The 27,829-nt window shown below is 42.7% G+C and overlaps 3 pseudogenes; all 3 read left to right on the top strand.

Annotated features, from left to right (window-relative positions):
* Positions 1 to 7,978: 7,978 nt before the first annotated feature.
* LOC133101253 (E3 ubiquitin-protein ligase KCMF1-like) lies at positions 7,979 to 9,113 on the top strand (annotated as a pseudogene).
* An 8,610-nt stretch (positions 9,114 to 17,723) lies between these two features.
* LOC133101250 (E3 ubiquitin-protein ligase KCMF1-like) lies at positions 17,724 to 18,858 on the top strand (annotated as a pseudogene).
* A 7,836-nt stretch (positions 18,859 to 26,694) lies between these two features.
* LOC133101247 (E3 ubiquitin-protein ligase KCMF1-like) lies at positions 26,695 to 27,829 on the top strand (annotated as a pseudogene).

Below are 27,829 nucleotides of genomic sequence, written 5' to 3'. Positions count from 1 at the left end.
AGCGACATGGTTTTGGCCTCCAAGGTGTCTCTAACACACACTGCCCATCTATTCGTCACTCTACAAATATTTATGCGAGGAACAGTGAGATTTGCGTAAAGAAACCACGTGCTTTCGATTTCTTTCTTGGAGCTCATCCCACAGCATTCTGTAGCTAATGTGCCAACCAAATGTGACCTCTAGTTTAGAGGTAAGGTGCACATTTTCCCATCACAAAAGATAGGGTGCAACAGTTTCCAGGAAACCTTAGTCAATGGACTGCTTTAGCTCCAGTATTCCTCACAGTGCTTAGGACTCTCGCGTGTGTACTTTTCCCGTGGAAGTACACTGTGGCCCAAAAGCCATCTTAGCACCATCCGGGGAAACACATCTCTGGGAACCGCCCTTTCTGTTCAGTTTGAAGGGCTAGGAGCAGCTTGCTTAATTCAATGGCTTGCATTCCTCAGCTTTCAAACAACCTCAGGAAGACAGTTCTTGGTAGGCTTTCTTTCAATGTGGGTGTGCCAAAGTGAGGAAACCTGAGCTGCAATGTAAAAACACCGGGTCTCCAATTCATTTTGAGAACTCATGACAGACGTCTCTCTAACTGAAGAGGAAACCAGACATTAGGTCCAGCCAAAAATAATGCAGAGATTTACTTTGAGCGCTGCTCAGCATTTACATCATCCAAAGACACCTAGGCCTACTGAGGGCATTTAGAAGATTCTACAGTTAATTGCTCACAGTACACGTAGCATCCAAAGGTCTCATCGTGCAAGGGCAATCTTTGTTCCAAGTGTCTCTTGTAGCTAGTCAGAAAAGATAAGTAAATGTGCTGTGTGATCTACTTTGTAATTGGGAGGACTAGAAAAGTCAGTATTTTTCCCTTTTTAAAGACAGATAGTGACAACTTCAAGGCTGTCTGACGTTAACCATCTTTTATTCATTTCTGGGAATGCCTCTGTGAATAAAAGCACGTTTTCTCATAAGTAGTGGGGAGGTTTTCACCGCTTGGTCAGAGCTCATGCCACTGCCCACCCTAGATAAAGTGCAAAGTGAACGTGACCCCTAACATCAAGGTAAGCCCCAGTGTTTCCCATAAGCAAAGTTTGGTGTGCAGCAGTCTCCATGAACCCTGAGTCGATCGACTGCTTGAACTCCTCGATGCCTTTTTCTAGGCTTAAGACCGTCATGTATGAATTCATGTGTTTGGGAGACAGTTTTGTCCTGTCAGTTCCTTGGATATCTTCCAAGAGAAATAACACGAGACAGACTGTTGAGATCAGCTATTTCTATGCAGTGGGAAGAGGAATTAATTGCTTTTTGCTTGTATAGCTCGCTTTCTACAGCTTTAAAACAGCCCTGGGGACACAGTTTGACCCATTCTTAAGTTCAACGTTGCTCTCCCTTTTTGAGTGTCACTGAGCTGAAATGAATCAATCCCCGTGGCTAAAGTACCTCCTGGAAACTCCTACTTGTCATCTCTCTTCCATGACGGGAAGGTAGACCTTGGGTGAAGCCAGATAAACGTACCAAAATACCGGTAACACCGCGAGGCATTTGGATGATACAAAGACACCTAGGCCTGCCTAGATCATTACATGGGTAATGCTATTCACCGTATGCAGGACTCTCGGCGTCCAATGTGTCATCATGTAAGGGCCCAGTGTGTCACCAAAGGCTCCAGTAGTCAGGCAGAGAGTGACGGTAAATGTGCTGTGAGGTCAAGTTTGTAATTGGAGAATGTCGGGAATCCCACATATATATATATATATATATAAAACAGTCATAAATGTATATGCACCCAACATAGGACCACTTCAATACATAAGGCAACTGCTAACATCTATAAAAGAGGAAATCGACAGTAACACATAATAGTGGGGGAGTTTAACACCTCACTTACACCAATGGACAGATCATCCAAACAGAAAATTAATAAGGAAACTCGAGCTTTAAATGACACAATAGACCAGATAGATTTAATGGATATTTACAGGACATTCCATTCCAAAACAGCAGATTACACTTTCTTCTCAAGTGCACATGGAACATTCTCTAGGATAGATTACATCACGGGTCACAAATTAAACCTCAGTAAATTTAAGAAAATTGAAATCACATCAATTATCTTTTGGGACCACAATGCTATGAGATTAGAAATCTATTACAGGGGAAAAAACGTAAGAAACACAAAACATATGGAGGCTAAACACTACGTTACTAAATAACCAAGAGATCACTGAAGAAATCAAAGAGGAAATCAAAAAATACCTAGAGACACATGACAAAGAAAACAAGACGATCCTAAACCTATGGGATGCAGCAAAAGCCGTTCTAAGGGAAGTTTATAGCAATAAAAGCCTACCTCAAGAAACAAGAAAAATCACAAATAAACAATCTAACCTTACACCTCAAAGAACTAGAGAAAGAAAAACAAACAAATTTCAAAGTGAGTAGAAGGAAAGAAATCAAAAAGATCAGAGCAGAAATAAAATAAATAGAAACAAAGAAAGCAATAACAAAGATCAATAAAACTAAAAGCTGCTTCTTTGAGAAGATAAACAAAATTCATATACCATTAACCAGACTCATCAAGAAAAACAGAGAGAGGACTCAGATCAATAAAAATAAAAATGAAAACGGAGAAGTTACAACAGACAACGCAGAAATACAAAGCATCCTAAGAGACTACTACAAGCAAATCTATGCAAATAAAATGGACAAACTGGAAGAAATGGACAAATTCTTAGAAAGATATCACCTTCCAAGACTGAACCAGGAAGAAACGGAAAATATGAACAGACAAATCACAAGTAATGAAATTGAAACCGTGATTTAAAAACTTCCAACAAGCAAAAGTCCAGGTCCAGATGGCTTCACAGGTGACTTCTATCAAACATTTAGAGAAGAGCTAACACCCATCCTTCTCAAACTCTTCCAAAAATTTGCGGAGGAAGGAAGACTCCCAAACTCATTCTATGAGGCCACCATCACCCTGATACCAAAACCAGGCAAAGATACTACAAAAAAAGGAAATTACAGACCAATATCACTCTTGAATATACATGCAAAAATCCTCAACCAAATACTGGCAAACAGAATCCAACAACACATTAATAGAATTATACACCATGTCAAGTGGGATTTATCCCAGGGATGCAAGGATTCTTCAATATACACAAATCAATCAATGTGATACACCAAATTAGCAAATTGAAGAAGAAACACCATATGATCATCACAATAGATGTAGAAAAAGCTTTTGACTTTTCAACACCCATTTATGATAAAAACTCTCCAGAGAGTGGGCATAGAGGAAACCTACCTCAACATCATAAAGGCCGTATATGAAAAACCGAAAGCAAACATCATTCTCAAAGGTGAAAAACTGAAAGAATTTCCTCTCAGATCAGGAACAAGACAAGGGTGTGCACTCTCACCACTATTATTCAACATAGTTTTCGAAGTCCTAGCCACGGCCATCAGAGAAGAAAAAGAAATATACAGAATACAAATTGGGAAAGAAGAAGCAAAACTGTCACTGTTTGCAGACGACATGATACTATACATAGAGAATCCTAAAGATGCCACCAGAAAACTACTAGAGCTAATCAATAAATCTGGTAAAGTTGAAGGATACAAGTTTAATGCATAGAAATCTCTTGCATTCCTATATACTAATGATGAAAAATCTGAAAGAGAAATTAAGGAAACACTCCCATTTACCATTGCAACAACAACAAAAAATTACCTAGGAAGAAACCTACATAGGGAGGCAACTATGCCGAAAACTATAAGACACTGATGAAAGAAATTAAAGATGATACCAACAGATGGAGAGATATACCATATTTTTGGATTGGAAGAATCAATATTGTGAAAATGAGTATACTACCCACAGCAATCTAAAGATTCAATGCAATCCCTATCAAATTACCAATGACATTTTATACAGAAGTAGAACAAAAAAATCTTAAAATTTCTATGGAGACACAAAAGACCCCAAATAGCCAAAGCAGGCTTGTGGGAAAAAAATGGAGTTGGAGGAATCAGACTCCCTGACTTCAGACTATACTACAAAGCTACAGTAATCAAGGCAATATGGTACTGGCAGAAAAACAGAAATAGAGATCAACGGAACAGGATGGAAAGCCCAGAGATAAACAAACGCACCTGTAGTCAACTAATCTATGACAGAGTAGGCAAGGATATACAATAGAGAAAAGACAGTCTCTTCAATAAGTGGTGCTGGGAAAACTGGACAGCTACATGTAAAAGAAGGAAATTAGAACACTCCATAACACCATACCCAAAAATAAACTCAAAATGGATTAGAGACCTAAATGTCAGACTGGGCAATATAAAAGTCTTAGAGGAAAACGTAGGAGGAACACTCTTTGACATAAATCACAGCAAGATCTTTTTTGATCCACTGCCTAGAGTAATGGAAATAAAACAAAAATAAACAAATGGGACCGAATGAAACATAAAAGCTTTTGCACAGCAAAGGAAACCATAAACAAGAGGAAAAGACAACCCTCAGAATGGGAGAAAATATTTCAAATGAATCAGAGGACAAAGGATTAATCTCCAAAACATATAAAAAGCTCATGCAGCTCAATAGTAAAAAAAAAAAGAAAACCACCCCAGCAAAAAATGGGCAGAAGAGCTAAATACACATTTTTTGAAAGAAGACATACAGATGGCCAAGAAGCACATGAAAAGCTGCCCAACACCACTAATTGTTAGAGAAAAGCAAATCGAAACTACAATGAGGTATCACCTCACACCACTTACAATGGGCATCATCAGAAAATCTACAAACAACAAATGCTGGAGAGGGTGTGGAGAAAAGGGAACCCTCTTGCACTGTTGGTGGGAATGTAAATTGATAGCGCCACTATGGAGAACAATACGGAGGTTCCTTAAAGACCTAAAAATAGAATTACCATATGACCCAGCAATCCAACTACTGGGCATATACCCAGAGAACCATAATTCAAAAAGACACATGCACCCCAAAGTTCATTGCAGCACTATTTACAATAGCCAGGTCATGGAAGCAACCTAAATGCCCATGAAAAGATTAATGGATCTAGAGACTGTCATACAGAGTGAAGTAAGTCAGAAAGAGAAAAACAAATATCGTATATTAAGGCATATATGTGGAACCTAGAAAAATGGTACAGATGAACCACTTAGCAGGGCAGATATTGAGACAAAGATGTAGGGAACAAATGTACAGACACCAAGTGGGGAAAGCAGTGGTGGGGTGGGAGTGGGGGTGTGATCAATTGGGCAATTAGGGTTGACATGTATACACAGATGTGTATACAATTGATGACTAATAAGAACCTGCTGTATAAAAAATATATATAAAATAAAATTCAAAAATTAAAAAAAAACCACCCAATCAAAACATGGGCAGAAGAGCTAAGTAGACATTTCTCGAAAAAAGACATACAAATGGCCAATAAGCACATGAAAAGCTGCTCAACATCACTAATTATTAGAGAAAAGCAAATCAAAACTACAATGAGGTATCACCTCACACCAGTTACAATGGGTATCATCAGAAAATCTACAAACAACAAATGATGGAGAGGGTGTGGAGAAAAGGGAACCCTCTTGCACTGTTGGTTGGAATGTAAATTGATACAGCCACTATGGAGAACAGTATGGAGCTTCCTTAAAAGACTAAAAATAGAATTACCATATGACCCAGCAATACCACTAGTGGGCATATAACCTGAGAATACCATAATTCAAAAAGACACATGCACCCCAGTATTTCTTGCAGCACTACTTACAATAGCCAGGTCATGGAAGCAACCTAAATGCCCATCAACAGACGAATAGTTAAAGAAGATGTGGTACATATGTACAATGGGATATTACTCAGCCTTAAAAAGAACGAAATTGTGTCATTTGTAGACAAGTGGATGGATCTAGAGACTGTCATACAGAGTGAAGTAAGCCAGAAAGAGAAAAACAATTATGGTATATTAACACATGTATGTGGAACCTAGAAAAATGGTACAGAAGAACGGGTTTGCAGGGCAGAAATAGTGACACAGATGTACAGGAAAAAAGTATGGACAAAAGGAGGGGAAAGTGGCACGAGGGTGGAGGTGGTGTGATGAATTGAGAGACTGACATTGACATATATACACACATATGTATAAACTGGATAACTAATATAATCCTGCTGCATTAAAAAAATTTAAAATTCAAAACTTCAAAAAAAATAATTAAAATTAAAATTAATGTGACTATTTGAAACAAACAAACAAACAAAAAAACAACCTCAGGAAGACGGTTCTAGGCAGGCTCTCTTTCAATGTGGGTCTGCCTAAGTGAGGAAAGTGGAGCTGCACTGCAAAAAACCACCGGGACTCCAATTCATTTGGGGAATTCATGCCAGATGTCTCTCATCTTGAAGCAGCGATTAGACTGTAGGACCATCCCGAAATACACTAGAGATTTACCCTGAGCATTGCTACGCATTTGCAACATCCAATGTCACCTAGGTCTACCGGGGGCATTCAGACGATTATGCAATGCAGCAGATGCAGAACACGCCAAGTCCAAAAGTTGCTGCGTGGAAGGGTGAAGTGTGTCCCAAGGGTCATTTTAGCTACTCTGAAGAGATAGGGAAAAATGTCGTGGAATGATTTTGTAATTGGGAAGACTAGGAAGGGCAGTGGTTTCCTCGTTTGAAAACTAGATAGTGGCGGCCACAAGGCTGCATGATGTTGCCTATCTTTTTTGCACTTCTAGGAATGACTCTGTGACGAAAAATGAGTTTTCTCATAAGAAGCCAGAGATCTCCACTGCTTCCTAGGAGTTCATCCTAAGGCGCACCTTACCTATATTGCGAAGTCAATGTGACCCATAGCCTCAAGATAAACCCCAGTGTTTCCCATCAGCAAAGTTTGGTGTGCAGCTGCCTCCAGGATCCTTGAGTGCATCGAGTGTTTTAAGTCCTCTATGCCTTTTCGGAGATTTAAGACAGTGGCATATGAATTCACTTCCGAGGGAGAACGTGTGTCCTGTGGGTCCCTTGTGCATCTTCCAAGCAACATAACGCGAAACAGACTTTAGGATGAACTCTTTCTACGCAGAGGGAAGGGCAATTAATTACTTTCTTGCTTGCATAGCTACCTTTCTACAGCTTAAACCAGTCCCGGGGACAGGGTTCTAGCCAGTCTTGTGTTGAACGTGGCTCTCCATTTGTGAGGACCTCTAAACTCCACTGAAACAATCCCTGTGACTAAAGTACATCCTGGGAACTCATACCAGTCATCACTGTAGCATGGCGGGAAGGTCGACTCTAGGCCCAGCCTGAAAAACAGTACAGAGGTGGTAGTGAGGGGGCGGCCGCCAGGCCGAGGGCGGTTTCGGGCGGTCTCCGGCACCCGGCGCCCGACCGCTGCCTGCTTGTGGGTGCGCGCAGATGACGTGCCCCGAGTCGCTGCGGCCGCGCCGCTCCCACAGTTCCCTCCCGCCCAGGGCACCAGGCGTCTGGGCCCGACGCGGCCAGCGAGAGGCGGGGCTGCAGAGCAGGCGGGGGAATGAGGTGGAGGAGGAGGACGAAGAGGAGGAGAAGGCGGAAGTTGGAGCCCGGGGAGAGTGGCGGTTGGTGGGCCGGGTGTAGGGAGGAGCGGGATTTACGGAGCGCGGCGCCACAACCTGGAACCGGCGGGCCCGAGAGTGACCGAGTCAAGGCATGTGCCAGCGGAACCGCGGCGTCGGACCGCCTCCTGGAGGAGCTCGGCCCCGTCCAGGCCCGGCCTCATTCCCAGCCCGCGCTTCCTCCTGCCGCGGCCGCCGCGCTGCCGCCGGCGCCGTAGCGCTCTGCTGCCCACCCCGTCCCCGCGGCCGAGCCCTGGATTCCAGTGGAAGAAGGCCATCCCACGAGTGCAGGACCAGGACCCCGCGGGGGACACTGCAGCCTGCGCTCGGTAGGGCCCCCGCCGCCACCCTCTGAAATAGGATGTCCCGACATGACGGTGTCAGCTGTGATGCATGTTTCAAGGGAAATTTTCAAGGTCACAGCTATAAGTGTTTAATATGCAACGGTTACGATTTTTGTGCATCTTGTTATGAAAGTGGTGCAACAAGAACAAGGCATACAACTGACCATCCAATGCACTGCATGTTAACAAGGGTAGATGTTGATTTGTACTATGGTTCCTAAGCTTTCTCTGTAGAGCAGCCACAGGCTTTTACTTGTCCCTATTGTGGAAAAATTGGCTATACGGAGACATCTCTTCAAGAACATGCAGAAACATCAACAGAAGTGATGTATACAGTATTTGCAGCATTACCTGGAGGCAGTCCTAATCATGTCACGGATGACCCTGCAGCTCGTCTTACTCTTGAACACAGAGCCCCTAGAGATTTAGATGAATCGAGTGGTGTTCGACATATACATAGAATGAATGCTTCACCTTGGCTGGGGATTGGGAGGTCCTGGTGTACGTAGATCAAACATTCATTCCACTAGCAGTTCTACTGGCAGGCTTTCTTCTTCTCGGACTTCATATTCTCCAAGCAATAGGGAAGCCATTGATCCTATAGGTGAGCTTTGATCCCAGTTATCAGGAGTGAGACGTTCCGCAGGGGGACAGCTTAATTCCTCTGGCCCTTCCGCTTCGCAGTTACAACAACTGCAGATACAGCTGCAGCTAGAATGGCAGCACGCCCGGGCAGCACGGCCACAACTGGACACTGCACGCAACGCAACCCGGCATACTAACACAAGGAGTGTCACCACTACAATCACACATTCCACAGAAACAAACAACACAACTAACACAGAAAGCAGTCAGCAAACTATCCAGAATTCCCAGTTTCTTCTAAAAAGGTTGAACGATCCTAAATTGTCTGAAACAGTGCACCAGTCCGTAGAAAGTGAGTGCACAGACCGCACCCTCTTTATTCAAGAGCGCCTTCGATCAACTTTATTTCGTGAAGAGAGCTCGTCCTCAGACGAGAATGAACGGGGTGAATTGGCAGATTTTGGTGCTTTGGGCTGTGTAGATATTATGCCTTTAGATGTTGCTTTAGAAAACCTAAATTTAAAAGAGAGTACTATAGGAAATGAACCTCCACCACCTCCTCTTTGATGACACCCCAATTCACAGACCATGTCCTCTGTGCTGTATTTCCCAATGAATGTGGACAACAACTATCTTGGGTTTGATTGGTGATTGTAATTTCAGGTCTGTCACTCTTGTTTTATTGTGTACATTCAAAAGGAAGAGCGAAAATCTATATGATAATCCTTTCCACTTAACTAATTTTTACCTCTAGCTGGAAAATATAGGTAGCAGTGCAGGGTGATCTCTGCTTCCTGTACCTTGACATGCAAAAGCTTCTGCTAATACTCCACAATCAAACTGAAGAGGAAAATTGAAATATCTAATGAAGCTGCTGTGTGTGATTATGAATATTAATCGATAAAAACTGTTGGGATGGTTTACCTTAAAAAAAAAAAAAAAAAAAAAGACTACCTATATACCGGTAACACTCCGAGGCATTTGGGTGATCCAAAGTCTCCTAGGCCTGAATAGGTCATTACATGCATAATGCTATTCACCACACGCAGAAATCCCAGCCTCAAACGTGTCATCGTGGAAGGTCCCAGTGTGTCCCAAATGTCTCCAGTAGTCAGGAAGAGAGTGCCTGTAAATGACCTGTGGGATCAAATTGGTAACTGGAGAATGTCAGGAAAGCCCACGTTTCCCCCTTTGGAAAGCGACATGGTTTTGGCCTCCAAGGTGTCTCTAACACACACTGCCCATCTATTCGTCACTCTACAAATATTTATGCGAGGAACAGTGAGATTTGCGTAAAGAAACCACGTGCTTTCGATTTCTTTCTTGGAGCTCATCCCACAGCATTCTGTAGCTAATGTGCCAACCAAATGTGACCTCTAGTTTAGAGGTAAGGTGCACATTTTCCCATCACAAAAGATAGGGTGCAACAGTTTCCAGGAAACCTTAGTCAATGGACTGCTTTAGCTCCAGTATTCCTCACAGTGCTTAGGACTCTCGCGTGTGTACTTTTCCCGTGGAAGTACACTGTGGCCCAAAAGCCATCTTAGCACCATCCGGGGAAACACATCTCTGGGAACCGCCCTTTCTGTTCAGTTTGAAGGGCTAGGAGCAGCTTGCTTAATTCAATGGCTTGCATTCCTCAGCTTTCAAACAACCTCAGGAAGACAGTTCTTGGTAGGCTTTCTTTCAATGTGGGTGTGCCAAAGTGAGGAAACCTGAGCTGCAATGTAAAAACACCGGGTCTCCAATTCATTTTGAGAACTCATGACAGACGTCTCTCTAACTGAAGAGGAAACCAGACATTAGGTCCAGCCAAAAATAATGCAGAGATTTACTTTGAGCGCTGCTCAGCATTTACATCATCCAAAGACACCTAGGCCTACTGAGGGCATTTAGAAGATTCTACAGTTAATTGCTCACAGTACACGTAGCATCCAAAGGTCTCATCGTGCAAGGGCAATCTTTGTTCCAAGTGTCTCTTGTAGCTAGTCAGAAAAGATAAGTAAATGTGCTGTGTGATCTACTTTGTAATTGGGAGGACTAGAAAAGTCAGTATTTTTCCCTTTTTAAAGACAGATAGTGACAACTTCAAGGCTGTCTGACGTTAACCATCTTTTATTCATTTCTGGGAATGCCTCTGTGAATAAAAGCACGTTTTCTCATAAGTAGTGGGGAGGTTTTCACCGCTTGGTCAGAGCTCATGCCACTGCCCACCCTAGATAAAGTGCAAAGTGAACGTGACCCCTAACATCAAGGTAAGCCCCAGTGTTTCCCATAAGCAAAGTTTGGTGTGCAGCAGTCTCCATGAACCCTGAGTCGATCGACTGCTTGAACTCCTCGATGCCTTTTTCTAGGCTTAAGACCGTCATGTATGAATTCATGTGTTTGGGAGACAGTTTTGTCCTGTCAGTTCCTTGGATATCTTCCAAGAGAAATAACACGAGACAGACTGTTGAGATCAGCTATTTCTATGCAGTGGGAAGAGGAATTAATTGCTTTTTGCTTGTATAGCTCGCTTTCTACAGCTTTAAAACAGCCCTGGGGACACAGTTTGACCCATTCTTAAGTTCAACGTTGCTCTCCCTTTTTGAGTGTCACTGAGCTGAAATGAATCAATCCCCGTGGCTAAAGTACCTCCTGGAAACTCCTACTTGTCATCTCTCTTCCATGACGGGAAGGTAGACCTTGGGTGAAGCCAGATAAACATACCAAAATACCGGTAACACCGCGAGGCATTTGGATGATACAAAGACACCTAGGCCTGCCTAGATCATTACATGGGTAATGCTATTCACCGTATGCAGGACTCTCGGCGTCCAATGTGTCATCATGTAAGGGCCCAGTGTGTCACCAAAGGCTCCAGTAGTCAGGCAGAGAGTGACGGTAAATGTGCTGTGAGGTCAAGTTTGTAATTGGAGAATGTCGGGAATCCCACATATATATATATATATATATATAAAACAGTCATAAATGTATATGCACCCAACATAGGACCACTTCAATACATAAGGCAACTGCTAACATCTATAAAAGAGGAAATCGACAGTAACACATAATAGTGGGGGAGTTTAACACCTCACTTACACCAATGGACAGATCATCCAAACAGAAAATTAATAAGGAAACTCGAGCTTTAAATGACACAATAGACCAGATAGATTTAATGGATATTTACAGGACATTCCATTCCAAAACAGCAGATTACACTTTCTTCTCAAGTGCACATGGAACATTCTCTAGGATAGATTACATCACGGGTCACAAATTAAACCTCAGTAAATTTAAGAAAATTGAAATCACATCAATTATCTTTTGGGACCACAATGCTATGAGATTAGAAATCTATTACAGGGGAAAAAACGTAAGAAACACAAAACATATGGAGGCTAAACACTACGTTACTAAATAACCAAGAGATCACTGAAGAAATCAAAGAGGAAATCAAAAAATACCTAGAGACACATGACAAAGAAAACAAGACGATCCTAAACCTATGGGATGCAGCAAAAGCCGTTCTAAGGGAAGTTTATAGCAATAAAAGCCTACCTCAAGAAACAAGAAAAATCACAAATAAACAATCTAACCTTACACCTCAAAGAACTAGAGAAAGAAAAACAAACAAATTGCAAAGTGAGTAGAAGGAAAGAACTCAAAAGGATCAGAGCAGAAATAAAATAAATAGAAACAAAGAAAGCAATAACAAAGATCAATAAAACTAAAAGCTGCTTCTTTGAGAAGATAAACAAAATTCATATACCATTAACCAGACTCATCAAGAAAAACAGAGAGAGGACTCAGATCAATAAAAATAAAAATGAAAACGGAGAAGTTACAACAGACAACGCAGAAATACAAAGCATCCTAAGAGACTACTACAAGCAAATCTATGCAAATAAAATGGACAAACTGGAAGAAATGGACAAATTCTTAGAAAGATATCACCTTCCAAGACTGAACCAGGAAGAAACGGAAAATATGAACAGACAAATCACAAGTAATGAAATTGAAACTGTGATTTAAAAACTTCCAACAAGCAAAAGTCCAGGTCCAGATGGCTTCACAGGTGACTTCTATCAAACATTTAGAGAAGAGCTAACACCCATCCTTCTCAAACTCTTCCAAAAATTTGCGGAGGAAGGAAGACTCCCAAACTCATTCTATGAGGCCACCATCACCCTGATACCAAAACCAGGCAAAGATACTACAAAAAAAGGAAATTACAGACCAATATCACTCTTGAATATACATGCAAAAATCCTCAACCAAATACTGGCAAACAGAATCCAACAACACATTAATAGAATTATACACCATGTCAAGTGGGATTTATCCCAGGGATGCAAGGATTCTTCAATATACGCAAATCAATCAATGTGATACACCAATTTAGCAAATTGAAGAAGAAACACCATATGATCATCACAATAGATGTAGAAAAAGCTTTTGACTTTTCAACACCCATTTATGATAAAAACTCTCCAGAGAGTGGGCATAGAGGAAACCTACCTCAACATCATAAAGGCCGTATATGAAAAACCCAAAGCAAACATCATTCTCAAAGGTGAAAAACTGAAAGAATTTCCTCTCAGATCAGGAACAAGACAAGGATGTGCACTCTCACCACGATTATTCAACATAGTTTTCGAAGTCCTAGCCACGGCCATCAGAGAAGAAAAAGAAATATACAGAATACAAATTGGGAAAGAAGAAGCAAAACTGTCACTGTTTGCAGACGACATGATACTATACATAGAGAATCCTAAAGATGCCACCAGAAAACTACTAGAGCTAATCAATAAATCTGGTAAAGTTGAAGGATACAAGTTTAATGCATAGAAATCTCTTGCATTCCTATATACTAATGATGAAAAATCTGAAAGAGAAATTAAGGAAACACTCCCATTTACCATTGCAACAACAACAAAAAATTACCTAGGAAGAAACCTACATAGGGAGGCAACTATGCCGAAAACTATAAGACACTGATGAAAGAAATTAAAGACGATACCAACAGATGGAGAGATATACCATATTTTTGGATTGGAAGAATCAATATTGTGAAAATGAGTATACTACCCACAGCAATCTAAAGATTCAATGCAATCCCTATCAAATTACCAATGACATTTTATACAGAAGTAGAACAAAAAAATCTTAAAATTTCTATGGAGACACAAAAGACCCCAAATAGCCAAAGCAGGCTTGTGGGAAAAAAATGGAGTTGGAGGAATCAGACTCCCTGACTTCAGACTATACTACAAAGCTACAGTAATCAAGGCAATATGGTACTGGCAGAAAAACAGAAATAGAGATCAACGGAACAGGATGGAAAGCCCAGAGATAAACAAACGCACCTGTAGTCAACTAATCTATGACAGAGTAGGCAAGGATATACAATAGAGAAAAGACAGTCTCTTCAATAAGTGGTGCTGGGAAAACTGGACAGCTACATGTAAAAGAAGGAAATTAGAACACTCCATAACACCATACCCAAAAATAAACTCAAAATGGATTAGAGACCTAAATGTCAGACTGGGCAATATAAAAGTCTTAGAGGAAAACGTAGGAGGAACACTCTTTGACATAAATCACAGCAAGATCTTTTTTGATCCACTGCCTAGAGTAATGGAAATAAAACAAAAATAAACAAATGGGACCGAATGAAACATAAAAGCTTTTGCACAGCAAAGGAAACCATAAACAAGAGGAAAAGACAACCCTCAGAATGGGAGAAAATATTTCAAATGAATCAGAGGACAAAGGATTAATCTCCAAAACATATAAAAAGCTCATGCAGCTCAATAGTAAAAAAAAAAAGAAAACCACCCCAGCAAAAAATGGGCAGAAGAGCTAAGTACACATTTTTTGAAAGAAGACATACAGATGGCCAAGAAGCACATGAAAAGCTGCCCAACACCACTAATTGTTAGAGAAAAGCAAATCGAAACTACAATGAGGTATCACCTCACACCACTTACAATGGGCATCATCAGAAAATCTACAAACAACAAATGCTGGAGAGGGTGTGGAGAAAAGGGAACCCTCTTGCACTGTTGGTGGGAATGTAAATTGATACCGCCACTATGGAGAACAATACGGAGGTTCCTTAAAGACCTAAAAATAGAATTACAATATGACCCAGCAATCCAACTACTGGGCATATACCCAGAGAACCATAATTCAAAAAGACACATGCACCCCAAAGTTCATTGCAGCACTATTTACAATAGCCAGGTCATGGAAGCAACCTAAAGGACCATGAAAAGATTAATGGATCTAGAGACTGTCATACAGAGTGAAGTAAGTCAGAAAGAGAAAAACAAATATCGTATATTAAGGCATATATGTGGAACCTAGAAAAATGGTACAGATGAACCACTTAGCAGGGCAGATATTGAGACAAAGATGTAGGGAACAAATGTACAGACACCAAGTGGGGAAAGCAGTGGTGGGGTGGGAGTGGGGGTGTGATCAATTGGGCAATTAGGGTTGACATGTATGCACAGATGTGTATACAATTGATGACTAATAAGAACCTGTTGTACAAAAAATATATATAAAATAAAATTCAAAAATTAAAAAAAAACCACCCAATCAAAAAATGGGCAGAAGAGCTAAGTAGACATTTCTCGAAAAAAGATATACAAATGGCCAATAAGCACATGAAAAGCTGCTCAACATCACTAATTATTAGAGAAAAGCAAATCAAAACTACAATGAGGTATCACCTCACACCAGTTACAATGGGTATCATCAGAAAATCTACAAACAACAAATGATGGAGAGGGTGTGGAGAAAAGGGAACCCTCTTGCACTGTTGGTTGGAATGTAAATTGATACAGCCACTATGGAGAACAGTATGGAGCTTCCTTAAAAGACTAAAAATAGAATTACCATATGACCCAGCAATACCACTAGTGGGCATATAACCTGAGAATACCATAATTCAAAAAGACACATGCACCCCAGTATTCCTTGCAGCACTACTTACAATAGCCAGGTCATGGAAGCAACCTAAATGCCCATCAACAGACGAATAGTTAAAGAAGATGTGGTACATATGTACAATGGGATATTACTCAGCCTTAACAAGAACGAAATTGTGTCATTTGTAGACAAGTGGATGGATCTAGAGACTGTCATACAGAGTGAAGTAAGCCAGAAAGAGAAAAACAATTACGGTATATTAACACATATATGTGGAACCTAGAAAAATGGTACCGAAGAACGGGTTTGCAGGGCAGAAATAGTGACACAGATGTACAGGAAAAAAGTATGGACAAAAAGAGGGGAACGTGGCACGAGGGTGGAGGTGGTGTGATGATTTGAGAGACTGACATTGACATATATACACACATATGTATAAATTGGATAACTAATATAATCCTGCTGCATTAAAAAAATTTAAAATTCAAAACTTCAAAAAAAATAATTAAAATTAAAATTAATGTGACTATTTGAAACAAACAAACAAACAAAAAAACAACCTCAGGAAGACGGTTCTAGGCAGGCTCTCTTTCAATGTGGGTCTGCCTAAGTGAGGAAAGTGGAGCTGCACTGCAAAAAACCACCGGGACTCCAATTCATTTTGGGAATTCATGCCAGATGTCTCTCATCTTGAAGCAGCGATTAGACTGTAGGACCATCCCGAAATACACTAGAGATTGACCCTGAGCATTGCTACGCATTTGGAACATCCAATGTCACCTAGGTCTACCGGGGGCATTCAGACGATTATGCAATGCAGCAGACGCAGAACACGCCAAGTCCAAAAGTTGCTGCGTGGAAGGGTGAAGTGTGTCCCAAGGGTCATTTTAGCTACTCTGAAGAGATAGGGAAAAATGTCGTGGAATGATTTTGTAATTGGGAAGACTAGGAAGGGCAGTGGTTTCCTCGTTTGAAAACTAGATAGTGGCGGCCACAAGGCTGCATGATGTTGCCTATCTTTTTTGCACTTCTAGGAATGACTCCGTGACGAAAAATGAGTTTTCTCATAAGAAGCCAGAGATCTCCACTGCTTCCTAGGAGTTCATCCTAAGGCGCACCTTACCTATATTGCGAAGTCAATGTGACCCATAGCCTCAAGATAAACCCCAGTGTTTCCCATCAGCAAAGTTTGGTGTGCAGCTGCCTCCAGGATCCTTGAGTGCATCGAGTGTTTTAAGTCCTCTATGCCTTTTCGGAGATTTAAGACAGTGGCATATGAATTCACTTCCGAGGGAGAACGTGTGTCCTGTGGGTCCCTTGTGCATCTTCCAAGCAACATAACGTGAAACAGACTTTAGGATGAACTCTTTCTACGCAGAGGGAAGGGCAATTAATTACTTTCTTGCTTGCATAGCTACCTTTCTACAGCTTAAACCAGTCCCGGGGACAGGGTTCTAGCCAGTCTTGTGTTGAACGTGGCTCTCCATTTGTGAGGACCTCTAAACTCCACTGAAACAATCCCTGTGACTAAAGTACATCCTGGGAACTCATACCAGTCATCACTGTAGCATGGCGGGAAGGTCGACTCTAGGCCCAGCCTGAAAAACAGTACAGAGGTGGTAGTGAGGGGGCGGCCGCCAGGCCGAGGGCGGTTTCGGGCGGTCTCCGGCACCCGGCGCCCGACCGCTGCCTGCTTGTGGGTGCGCGCAGATGACGTGCCCCGAGTCGCTGCGGCCGCGCCGCTCCCACAGTTCCCTCCCGCCCAGGGCACCAGGCGTCTGGGCCCGACGCGGCCAGCGAGAGGCGGGGCTGCAGAGCAGGCGGGGGAATGAGGTGGAGGAGGAGGACGAAGAGGAGGAGAAGGCGGAAGTTGGAGCCCGGGGAGAGTGGCGGTTGGTGGGCCGGGTGTAGGGAGGAGCGGGATTTACGGAGCGCGGCGCCACAACCTGGAACCGGCGGGCCCGAGAGTGACCGAGTCAAGGCATGTGCCAGCGGAACCGCGGCGTCGGACCGCCTCCTGGAGGAGCTCGGCCCCGTCCAGGCCCGGCCTCATTCCCAGCCCGCGCTTCCTCCTGCCGCGGCCGCCGCGCTGCCGCCGGCGCCGTAGCGCTCTGCTGCCCACCCCGTCCCCGCGGCCGAGCCCTGGATTCCAGTGGAAGAAGGCCATCCCACGAGTGCAGGACCAGGACCCCGCGGGGGACACTGCAGCCTGCGCTCGGTAGGGCCCCCGCCGCCACCCTCTGAAATAGGATGTCCCGACATGACGGTGTCAGCTGTGATGCATGTTTCAAGGGAAATTTTCAAGGTCACAGCTATAAGTGTTTAATATGCAACGGTTACGATTTTTGTGCATCTTGTTATGAAAGTGGTGCAACAAGAACAAGGCATACAACTGACCATCCAATTCACTGCATGTTAACAAGGGTAGATGTTGATTTGTACTATGGTTCCTAAGCTTTCTCTGTAGAGCAGCCACAGGCTTTTACTTGTCCCTATTGTGGAAAAATTGGCTATACGGAGACATCTCTTCAAGAACATGCAGAAACATCAACAGAAGTGATGTATACAGTATTTGCAGCATTACCTGGAGGCAGTCCTAATCATGTCACGGATGACCCTGCAGCTCGTCTTACTCTTGAACACAGAGCCCCTAGAGATTTAGATGAATCGAGTGGTGTTCGACATATACATAGAATGAATGCTTCACCTTGGCTGGGGATTGGGAGGTCCTGGTGTACGTAGATCAAACATTCATTCCACTAGCAGTTCTACTGGCAGGCTTTCTTCTTCTCGGACTTCATATTCTCCAAGCAATAGGGAAGCCATTGATCCTATAGGTGAGCTTTGATCCCAGTTATCAGGAGTGAGACGTTCCGCAGGGGGACAGCTTAATTCCTCTGGCCCTTCCGCTTCGCAGTTACAACAACTGCAGATACAGCTGCAGCTAGAATGGCAGCACGCCCGGGCAGCACGGCCACAACTGGACACTGCACGCAACGCAACCCGGCATACTAACACAAGGAGTGTCACCACTACAATCACACATTCCACAGAAACAAACAACACAACTAACACAGAAAGCAGTCAGCAAACTATCCAGAATTCCCAGTTTCTTCTAAAAAGGTTGAACGATCCTAAATTGTCTGAAACAGTGCACCAGTCCGTAGAAAGTGAGTGCACAGACCGCACCCTCTTTATTCAAGAGCGCCTTCGATCAACTTTATTTCGTGAAGAGAGCTCGTCCTCAGACGAGAATGAACGGGGTGAATTGGCAGATTTTGGTGCTTTGGGCTGTGTAGATATTATGCCTTTAGATGTTGCTTTAGAAAACCTAAATTTAAAAGAGAGTACTATAGGAAATGAACCTCCACCACCTCCTCTTTGATGACACCCCAATTCACAGACCATGTCCTCTGTGCTGTATTTCCCAATGAATGTGGACAACAACTATCTTGGGTTTGATTGGTGATTGTAATTTCAGGTCTGTCACTCTTGTTTTATTGTGTACATTCAAAAGGAAGAGCGAAAATCTATATGATAATCCTTTCCACTTAACTAATTTTTACCTCTAGCTGGAAAATATAGGTAGCAGTGCAGGGTGATCTCTGCTTCCTGTACCTTGACATGCAAAAGCTTCTGCTAATACTCCACAATCAAACTGAAGAGGAAAATTGAAATATCTAATGAAGCTGCTGTGTGTGATTATGAATATTAATCGATAAAAACTGTTGGGATGGTTTACCTTAAAAAAAAAAAAAAAAAAAAGTCTACCTATATACCGGTAACACTCCGAGGCATTTGGGTGATCCAAAGTCTCCTAGGCCTGAATAGGTCATTACATGCATAATGCTATTCACCACACGCAGAAAGCCCAGCCTCAAACGTGTCATCGTGGAAGGTCCCAGTGTGTCCCAAATGTCTCCAGTAGTCAGGAAGAGAGTGCCTGTAAATGACCTGTGGGATCAAATTGGTAACTGGAGAATGTCAGGAAAGCCCACGTTTCCCCCTTTGGAAAGCGACATGGTTTTGGCCTCCAAGGTGTCTCTAACACACACTGCCCATCTATTCGTCACTCTACAAATATTTATGCGAGGAACAGTGAGATTTGCGTAAAGAAACCACGTGCTTTCGATTTCTTTCTTGGAGCTCATCCCACAGCATTCTGTAGCTAATGTGCCAACCAAATGTGACCTCTAGTTTAGAGGTAAGGTGCACATTTTCCCATCACAAAAGATAGGGTGCAACAGTTTCCAGGAAACCTTAGTCAATGGACTGCTTTAGCTCCAGTATTCCTCACAGTGCTTAGGACTCTCGCGTGTGTACTTTTCCCGTGGAAGTACACTGTGGCCCAAAAGCCATCTTAGCACCATCCGGGGAAACACATCTCTGGGAACCGCCCTTTCTGTTCAGTTTGAAGGGCTAGGAGCAGCTTGCTTAATTCAATGGCTTGCATTCCTCAGCTTTCAAACAACCTCAGGAAGACAATTCTTGGTAGGCTTTCTTTCAATGTGGGTGTGCCAAAGTGAGGAAACCTGAGCTGCAATGTAAAAACACCGGGTCTCCAATTCATTTTGAGAACTCATGACAGACGTCTCTCTAACTGAAGAGGAAACCAGACATTAGGTCCAGCCAAAAATAATGCAGAGATTTACTTTGAGCGCTGCTCAGCATTTACATCATCCAAAGACACCTAGGCCTACTGAGGGCATTTAGAAGATTCTACAGTTAATTGCTCACAGTACACGTAGCACCCAAAGGTCTCATCGTGCAAGGGCAATCTTTGTTCCAAGTGTCTCTTGTAGCTAGTCAGAAAAGATAAGTAAATGTGCTGTGTGATCTACTTTGTAATTGGGAGGACTAGAAAAGTCAGTATTTTTCCCTTTTTAAAGACAGATAGTGACAACTTCAAGGCTGTCTGACGTTAACCATCTTTTATTCATTTCTGGGAATGCCTCTGTGAATAAAAGCACGTTTTCTCATAAGTAGGGGGGAGGTTTTCACCGCTTGGTCAGAGCTCATGCCACTGCCCACCCTAGATAAAGTGCAAAGTGAACGTGACCCCTAACATCAAGGTAAGCCCCAGTGTTTCCCATAAGCAAAGTTTGGTGTGCAGCAGTCTCCATGAACCCTGAGTCAATCGACTGCTTGAACTCCTCGATGCCTTTTTCTAGGCTTAAGACCGTCATGTATGAATTCATGTGTTTGGGAGACAGTTTTGTCCTGTCAGTTCCTTGGATATCTTCCAAGAGAAATAACACGAGACAGACTGTTGAGATCAGCTATTTCTATGCAGTGGGAAGAGGAATTAATTGCTTTTTGCTTGTATAGCTCGCTTTCTACAGCTTTAAAACAGCCCTGGGGACACAGTTTGACCCATTCTTAAGTTCAACGTTGCTCTCCCTTTTTGAGTGTCACTGAGCTGAAATGAATCAATCCCCGTGGCTAAAGTACCTCCTGGAAACTCCTACTTGTCATCTCTCTTCCATGACGGGAAGGTAGACCTTGGGTGAAGCCAGATAAACGTACCAAAATACCGGTAACACCGCGAGGCATTTGGATGATACAAAGACACCTAGGCCTGCCTAGATCATTACATGGGTAATGCTATTCACCGTATGCAGGACTCTCGGCGTCCAATGTGTCATCATGTAAGGGCCCAGTGTGTCACCAAAGGCTCCAGTAGTCAGGCAGAGAGTGACGGTAAATGTGCTGTGAGGTCAAGTTTGTAATTGGAGAATGTCGGGAATCCCACATATATATATATATAAAACAGTCATAAATGTATATGCACCCAACATAGGACCACTTCAATACATAAGGCAACTGCTAACATCTATAAAAGAGGAAATCGACAGTAACACATAATAGTGGGGGAGTTTAACACCTCACTTACACCAATGGACAGATCATCCAAACAGAAAATTAATAAGGAAACTCGAGCTTTAAATGACACAATAGACCAGATAGATTTAATGGATATTTACAGGACATTCCATTCCAAAACAGCAGATTACACTTTCTTCTCAAGTGCACATGGAACATTCTCTAGGATAGATTACATCACGGGTCACAAATTAAACCTCAGTAAATTTAAGAAAATTGAAATCACATCAATTATCTTTTGGGACCACAATGCTATGAGATTAGAAATCTATTACAGGGGAAAAAACGTAAGAAACACAAAACATATGGAGGCTAAACACTACGTTACTAAATAACCAAGAGATCATTGAAGAAATCAAAGAGGAAATCAAAAAATACCTAGAGACACATGACAAAGAAAACAAGACGATCCTAAACCTATGGGATGCAGCAAAAGCCGTTCTAAGGGAAGTTTATAGCAATAAAAGCCTACCTCAAGAAACAAGAAAAATCACAAATAAACAATCTAACCTTACACCTCAAAGAACTAGAGAAAGAAAAACAAACAAATTGCAAAGTGAGTAGAAGGAAAGAAATCAAAAAGATCAGAGCAGAAATAAAATAAATAGAAACAAAGAAAGCAATAACAAAGATCAATAAAACTAAAAGCTGCTTCTTTGAGAAGATAAACAAAATTCATATACCATTAACCAGACTCATCAAGAAAAACAGAGAGAGGACTCAGATCAATAAAAATAAAATGAAAACGGAGAAGTTACAACAGACAATGCAGAAATACAAAGCATCCTAAGAGACTACTACAAGCAAATCTATGCAAATAAAATGGACAAACTGGAAGAAATGGACAAATTCTTAGAAAGATATCACCTTCCAAGACTGAACCAGGAAGAAACGGAAAATATGAACAGACAAATCACAAGTAATGAAATTGAAACCGTGATTTAAAAACTTCCAACAAGCAAAAGTCCAGGTCCAGATGGCTTCACAGGTGACTTCTATCAAACATTTAGAGAAGAGCTAACACCCATCCTTCTCAAACTCTTCCAAAAATTTGCGGAGGAAGGAAGACTCCCAAACTCATTCTATGAGGCCACCATCACCCTGATACCAAAACCAGGCAAAGATACTACAAAAAAAGGAAATTACAGACCAATATCACTCTTGAATATACATGCAAAAATCCTCAACCAAATACTGGCAAACAGAATCCAACAACACATTAATAGAATTATACACCATGTCAAGTGGGATTTATCCCAGGGATGCAAGGATTCTTCAATATACACAAATCAATCAATGTGATACACCAAATTAGCAAATTGAAGAAGAAACACCATATGATCATCACAATAGATGTAGAAAAAGCTTTTGACTTTTCAACACCCATTTATGATAAAAACTCTCCAGAGAGTGGGCATAGAGGAAACCTACCTCAACATCATAAAGGCCGTATATGAAAAACCCAAAGCAAACATCATTCTCAAAGGTGAAAAACTGAAAGAATTTCCTCTCAGATCAGGAACAAGACAAGGGTGTGCACTCTCACCACTATTATTCAACATAGTTTTCGAAGTCCTAGCCACGGCCATCAGAGAAGAAAAAGAAATATACAGAATACAAATTGGGAAAGAATAAGCGAAACTGTCACTGTTTGCAGACGACATGATACTATACATAGAGAATCCTAAAGATGCCACCAGAAAACTACTAGAGCTAATCAATAAATCTGGTAAAGTTGAAGGATACAAGTTTAATGCATAGAAATCTCTTGCATTCCTATATACTAATGATGAAAAATCTGAAAGAGAAATTAAGGAAACACTCCCATTTACCATTGCAACAACAACAAAAAATTACCTAGGAAGAAACCTACATAGGGAGGCAACTATGCCGAAAACTATAAGACACTGATGAAAGAAATTAAAGATGATACCAACAGATGGAGAGATATACCATATTTTTGGATTGGAAGAATCAATATTGTGAAAATGAGTATACTACCCACAGCAATCTAAAGATTCAATGCAATCCCTATCAAATTACCAATGACATTTTATACAGAAGTAGAACAAAAAAATCTTAAAATTTCTATGGAGACACAAAAGACCCCAAATAGCCAAAGCAGGCTTGTGGGAAAAAAATGGAGTTGGAGGAATCAGACTCCCTGACTTCAGACTATACTACAAAGCTACAGTAATCAAGGCAATATGGTACTGGCAGAAAAACAGAAATAGAGATCAACGGAACAGGATGGAAAGCCCAGAGATAAACAAACGCACCTGTAGTCAACTAATCTATGACAGAGTAGGCAAGGATATACAATAGAGAAAAGACAGTCTCTTCAATAAGTGGTGCTGGGAAAACTGGACAGCTACATGTAAAAGAAGGAAATTAGAACACTCCATAACACCATACCCAAAAATAAACTCAAAATGGATTAGAGACCTAAATGTCAGACTGGGCAATATAAAAGTCTTAGAGGAAAACGTAGGAGGAACACTCTTTGACATAAATCACAGCAAGATCTTTTTTGATCCACTGCCTAGAGTAATGGAAATAAAACAAAAATAAACAAATGGGACCGAATGAAACATAAAAGCTTTTGCACAGCAAAGGAAACCATAAACAAGAGGAAAAGACAACCCTCAGAATGGGAGAAAATATTTCAAATGGATCAGAGGACAAAGGATTAATCTCCAAAACATATAAAAAGCTCATGCAGCTCAATAGTAAAAAAAAAAAGAAAACCACCCCAGCAAAAAATGGGCAGAAGAGCTAAATACACATTTTTTGAAAGAAGACATACAGATGGCCAAGAAGCACATGAAAAGCTGCCCAACACCACTAATTGTTAGAGAAAAGCAAATCGAAACTACAATGAGGTATCACCTCACACCAGTTACAATGGGTATCATCAGAAAATCTACAAACAACAAATGATGGAGAGGGTGTGGAGAAAAGGGAACCCTCTTGCACTGTTGGTTGGAATGTAAATTGATACAGCCACTATGGAGAACAGTATGGAGCTTCCTTAAAAGACTAAAAATAGAATTACCATATGACCCAGCAATACCACTAGTGGGCATATAACCTGAGAATACCATAATTCAAAAAGACACATGCACCCCAGTATTCCTTGCAGCACTACTTACAATAGCCAGGTCATGGAAGCAACCTAAATGCCCATCAACAGACGAATAGTTAAAGAAGATGTGGTACATATGTACAATGGGCTATTACTCAGCCTTAAAAAGAACGAAATTGTGTCATTTGTAGACAAGTGGATGGATCTAGAGACTGTCATACAGAGTGAAGTAAGCCAGAAAGAGAAAAACAATTATGGTATATTAACACATGTATGTGGAACCTAGAAAAATGGTACAGAAGAACGGGTTTGCAGGGCAGAAATAGTGACACAGATGTACAGGAAAAAAGTATGGACAAAAAGAGGGGAAAGTGGCACGAGGGTGGAGGTGGTGTGATGAATTGAGAGACTGACATTGACATATATACACACATATGTATAAATTGGATAACTAATATAATCCTGCTGCATTAAAAAAATTTAAAATTCAAAACTTCAAAAAAAATAATTAAAATTAAAATTAATGTGACTGTTTGAAACAAACAAACAAACAAAAAAACAACCTCAGGAAGACGGTTCTAGGCAGGCTCTCTTTCAATGTGGGTCTGCATAAATGAGGAAAGTGGAGCTGCACTGCAAAAAACCATCGGGACTCCAATTCATTTTGGGAATTCATGCCAGATGTCTCTCATCTTGAAGCAGCGATTAGACTGTAGGACCATCCCGAAATACACTAGAGATTGACCCTGAGCATTGCTACGCATTTGGAACATCCAATGTCACCTAGGTCTACCGGGGGCATTCAGACGATTATGCAATGCAGCAGACGCAGAACACGCCAAGTCCAAAAGTTGCTGCGTGGAAGGGTGAAGTGTGTCCCAAGGGTCATTTTAGCTACTCTGAAGAGATAGGGAAAAATGTCGTGGAATGATTTTGTAATTGGGAAGACTAGGAAGGGCAGTGGTTTCCTCGTTTGAAAACTAGATAGTGGCGGCCACAAGGCTGCATGATGTTGCCTATCTTTTTTGCACTTCTAGGAATGACTCCGTGACGAAAAATGAGTTTTCTCATAAGAAGCCAGAGATCTCCACTGCTTCCTAGGAGTTCATCCTAAGGCGCACCTTACCTATATTGCGAAGTCAATGTGACCCATAGCCTCAAGATAAACCCCAGTGTTTCCCATCAGCAAAGTTTGGTGTGCAGCTGCCTCCAGGATCCTTGAGTGCATCGAGTGTTTTAAGTCCTCTATGCCTTTTCGGAGATTTAAGACAGTGGCATATGAATTCACTTCCGAGGGAGAACGTGTGTCCTGTGGGTCCCTTGTGCATCTTCCAAGCAACATAACGCGAAACAGACTTTAGGATGAACTCTTTCTACGCAGAGGGAAGGGCAATTAATTACTTTCTTGCTTGCATAGCTACCTTTCTACAGCTTAAACCAGTCCCGGGGACAGGGTTCTAGCCAGTCTTGTGTTGAACGTGGCTCTCCATTTGTGAGGACCTCTAAACTCCACTGAAACAATCCCTGTGACTAAAGTACATCCTGGGAACTCATACCAGTCATCACTGTAGCATGGCGGGAAGGTCGACTCTAGGCCCAGCCTGAAAAACAGTACAGAGGTGGTAGTGAGGGGGCGGCCGCCAGGCCGAGGGCGGTTTCGGGCGGTCTCCGGCACCCGGCGCCCGACCGCTGCCTGCTTGTGGGTGCGCGCAGATGACGTGCCCCGAGTCGCTGCGGCCGCGCCGCTCCCACAGTTCCCTCCCGCCCAGGGCACCAGGCGTCTGGGCCCGACGCGGCCAGCGAGAGGCGGGGCTGCAGAGCAGGCGGGGGAATGAGGTGGAGGAGGAGGACGAAGAGGAGGAGAAGGCGGAAGTTGGAGCCCGGGGAGAGTGGCGGTTGGTGGGCCGGGTGTAGGGAGGAGCGGGATTTACGGAGCGCGGCGCCACAACCTGGAACCGGCGGGCCCGAGAGTGACCGAGTCAAGGCATGTGCCAGCGGAACCGCGGCGTCGGACCGCCTCCTGGAGGAGCTCGGCCCCGTCCAGGCCCGGCCTCATTCCCAGCCCGCGCTTCCTCCTGCCGCGGCCGCCGCGCTGCCGCCGGCGCCGTAGCGCTCTGCTGCCCACCCCGTCCCCGCGGCCGAGCCCTGGATTCCAGTGGAAGAAGGCCATCCCACGAGTGCAGGACCAGGACCCCGCGGGGGACACTGCAGCCTGCGCTCGTTAGGGCCCCCGCCGCCACCCTCTGAAATAGGATGTCCCGACATGACGGTGTCAGCTGTGATGCATGTTTCAAGGGAAATTTTCAAGGTCACAGCTATAAGTGTTTAATATGCAACGGTTACGATTTTTGTGCATCTTGTTATGAAAGTGGTGCAACAAGAACAAGGCATACAACTGACCATCCAATTCACTGCATGTTAACAAGGGTAGATGTTGATTTGTACTATGGTTCCTAAGCTTTCTCTGTAGAGCAGCCACAGGCTTTTACTTGTCCCTATTGTGGAAAAATTGGCTATACGGAGACATCTCTTCAAGAACATGCAGAAACATCAACAGAAGTGATGTATACAGTATTTGCAGCATTACCTGGAGGCAGTCCTAATCATGTCACGGATGACCCTGCAGCTCGTCTTACTCTTGAACACAGAGCCCCTAGAGATTTAGATGAATCGAGTGGTGTTCGACATATACATAGAATGAATGCTTCACCTTGGCTGGGGATTGGGAGGTCCTGGTGTACGTAGATCAAACATTCATTCCACTAGCAGTTCTACTGGCAGGCTTTCTTCTTCTCGGACTTCATATTCTCCAAGCAATAGGGAAGCCATTGATCCTATAGGTGAGCTTTGATCCCAGTTATCAGGAGTGAGACGTTCCGCAGGGGGACAGCTTAATTCCTCTGGCCCTTCCGCTTCGCAGTTACAACAACTGCAGATACAGCTGCAGCTAGAATGGCAGCACGCCCGGGCAGCACGGCCACAACTGGACACTGCACGCAACGCAACCCGGCATACTAACACAAGGAGTGTCACCACTACAATCACACATTCCACAGAAACAAACAACACAACTAACACAGAAAGCAGTCAGCAAACTATCCAGAATTCCCAGTTTCTTCTAAAAAGGTTGAACGATCCTAAATTGTCTGAAACAGTGCACCAGTCCGTAGAAAGTGAGTGCACAGACCGCACCCTCTTTATTCAAGAGCGCCTTCGATCAACTTTATTTCGTGAAGAGAGCTCGTCCTCAGACGAGAATGAACGGGGTGAATTGGCAGATTTTGGTGCTTTGGGCTGTGTAGATATTATGCCTTTAGATGTTGCTTTAGAAAACCTAAATTTAAAAGAGAGTACTATAGGAAATGAACCTCCACCACCTCCTCTTTGA

Source organism: Eubalaena glacialis, chromosome 11, assembly GCF_028564815.1.
Source record: "Eubalaena glacialis isolate mEubGla1 chromosome 11, mEubGla1.1.hap2.+ XY, whole genome shotgun sequence".
Classification (NCBI taxonomy): Eukaryota; Metazoa; Chordata; class Mammalia; order Artiodactyla; family Balaenidae; genus Eubalaena; species Eubalaena glacialis.
Note: the sequence above shows the minus strand (reverse complement) of the source record. Positions and strands in the feature narration are given on the sequence as shown.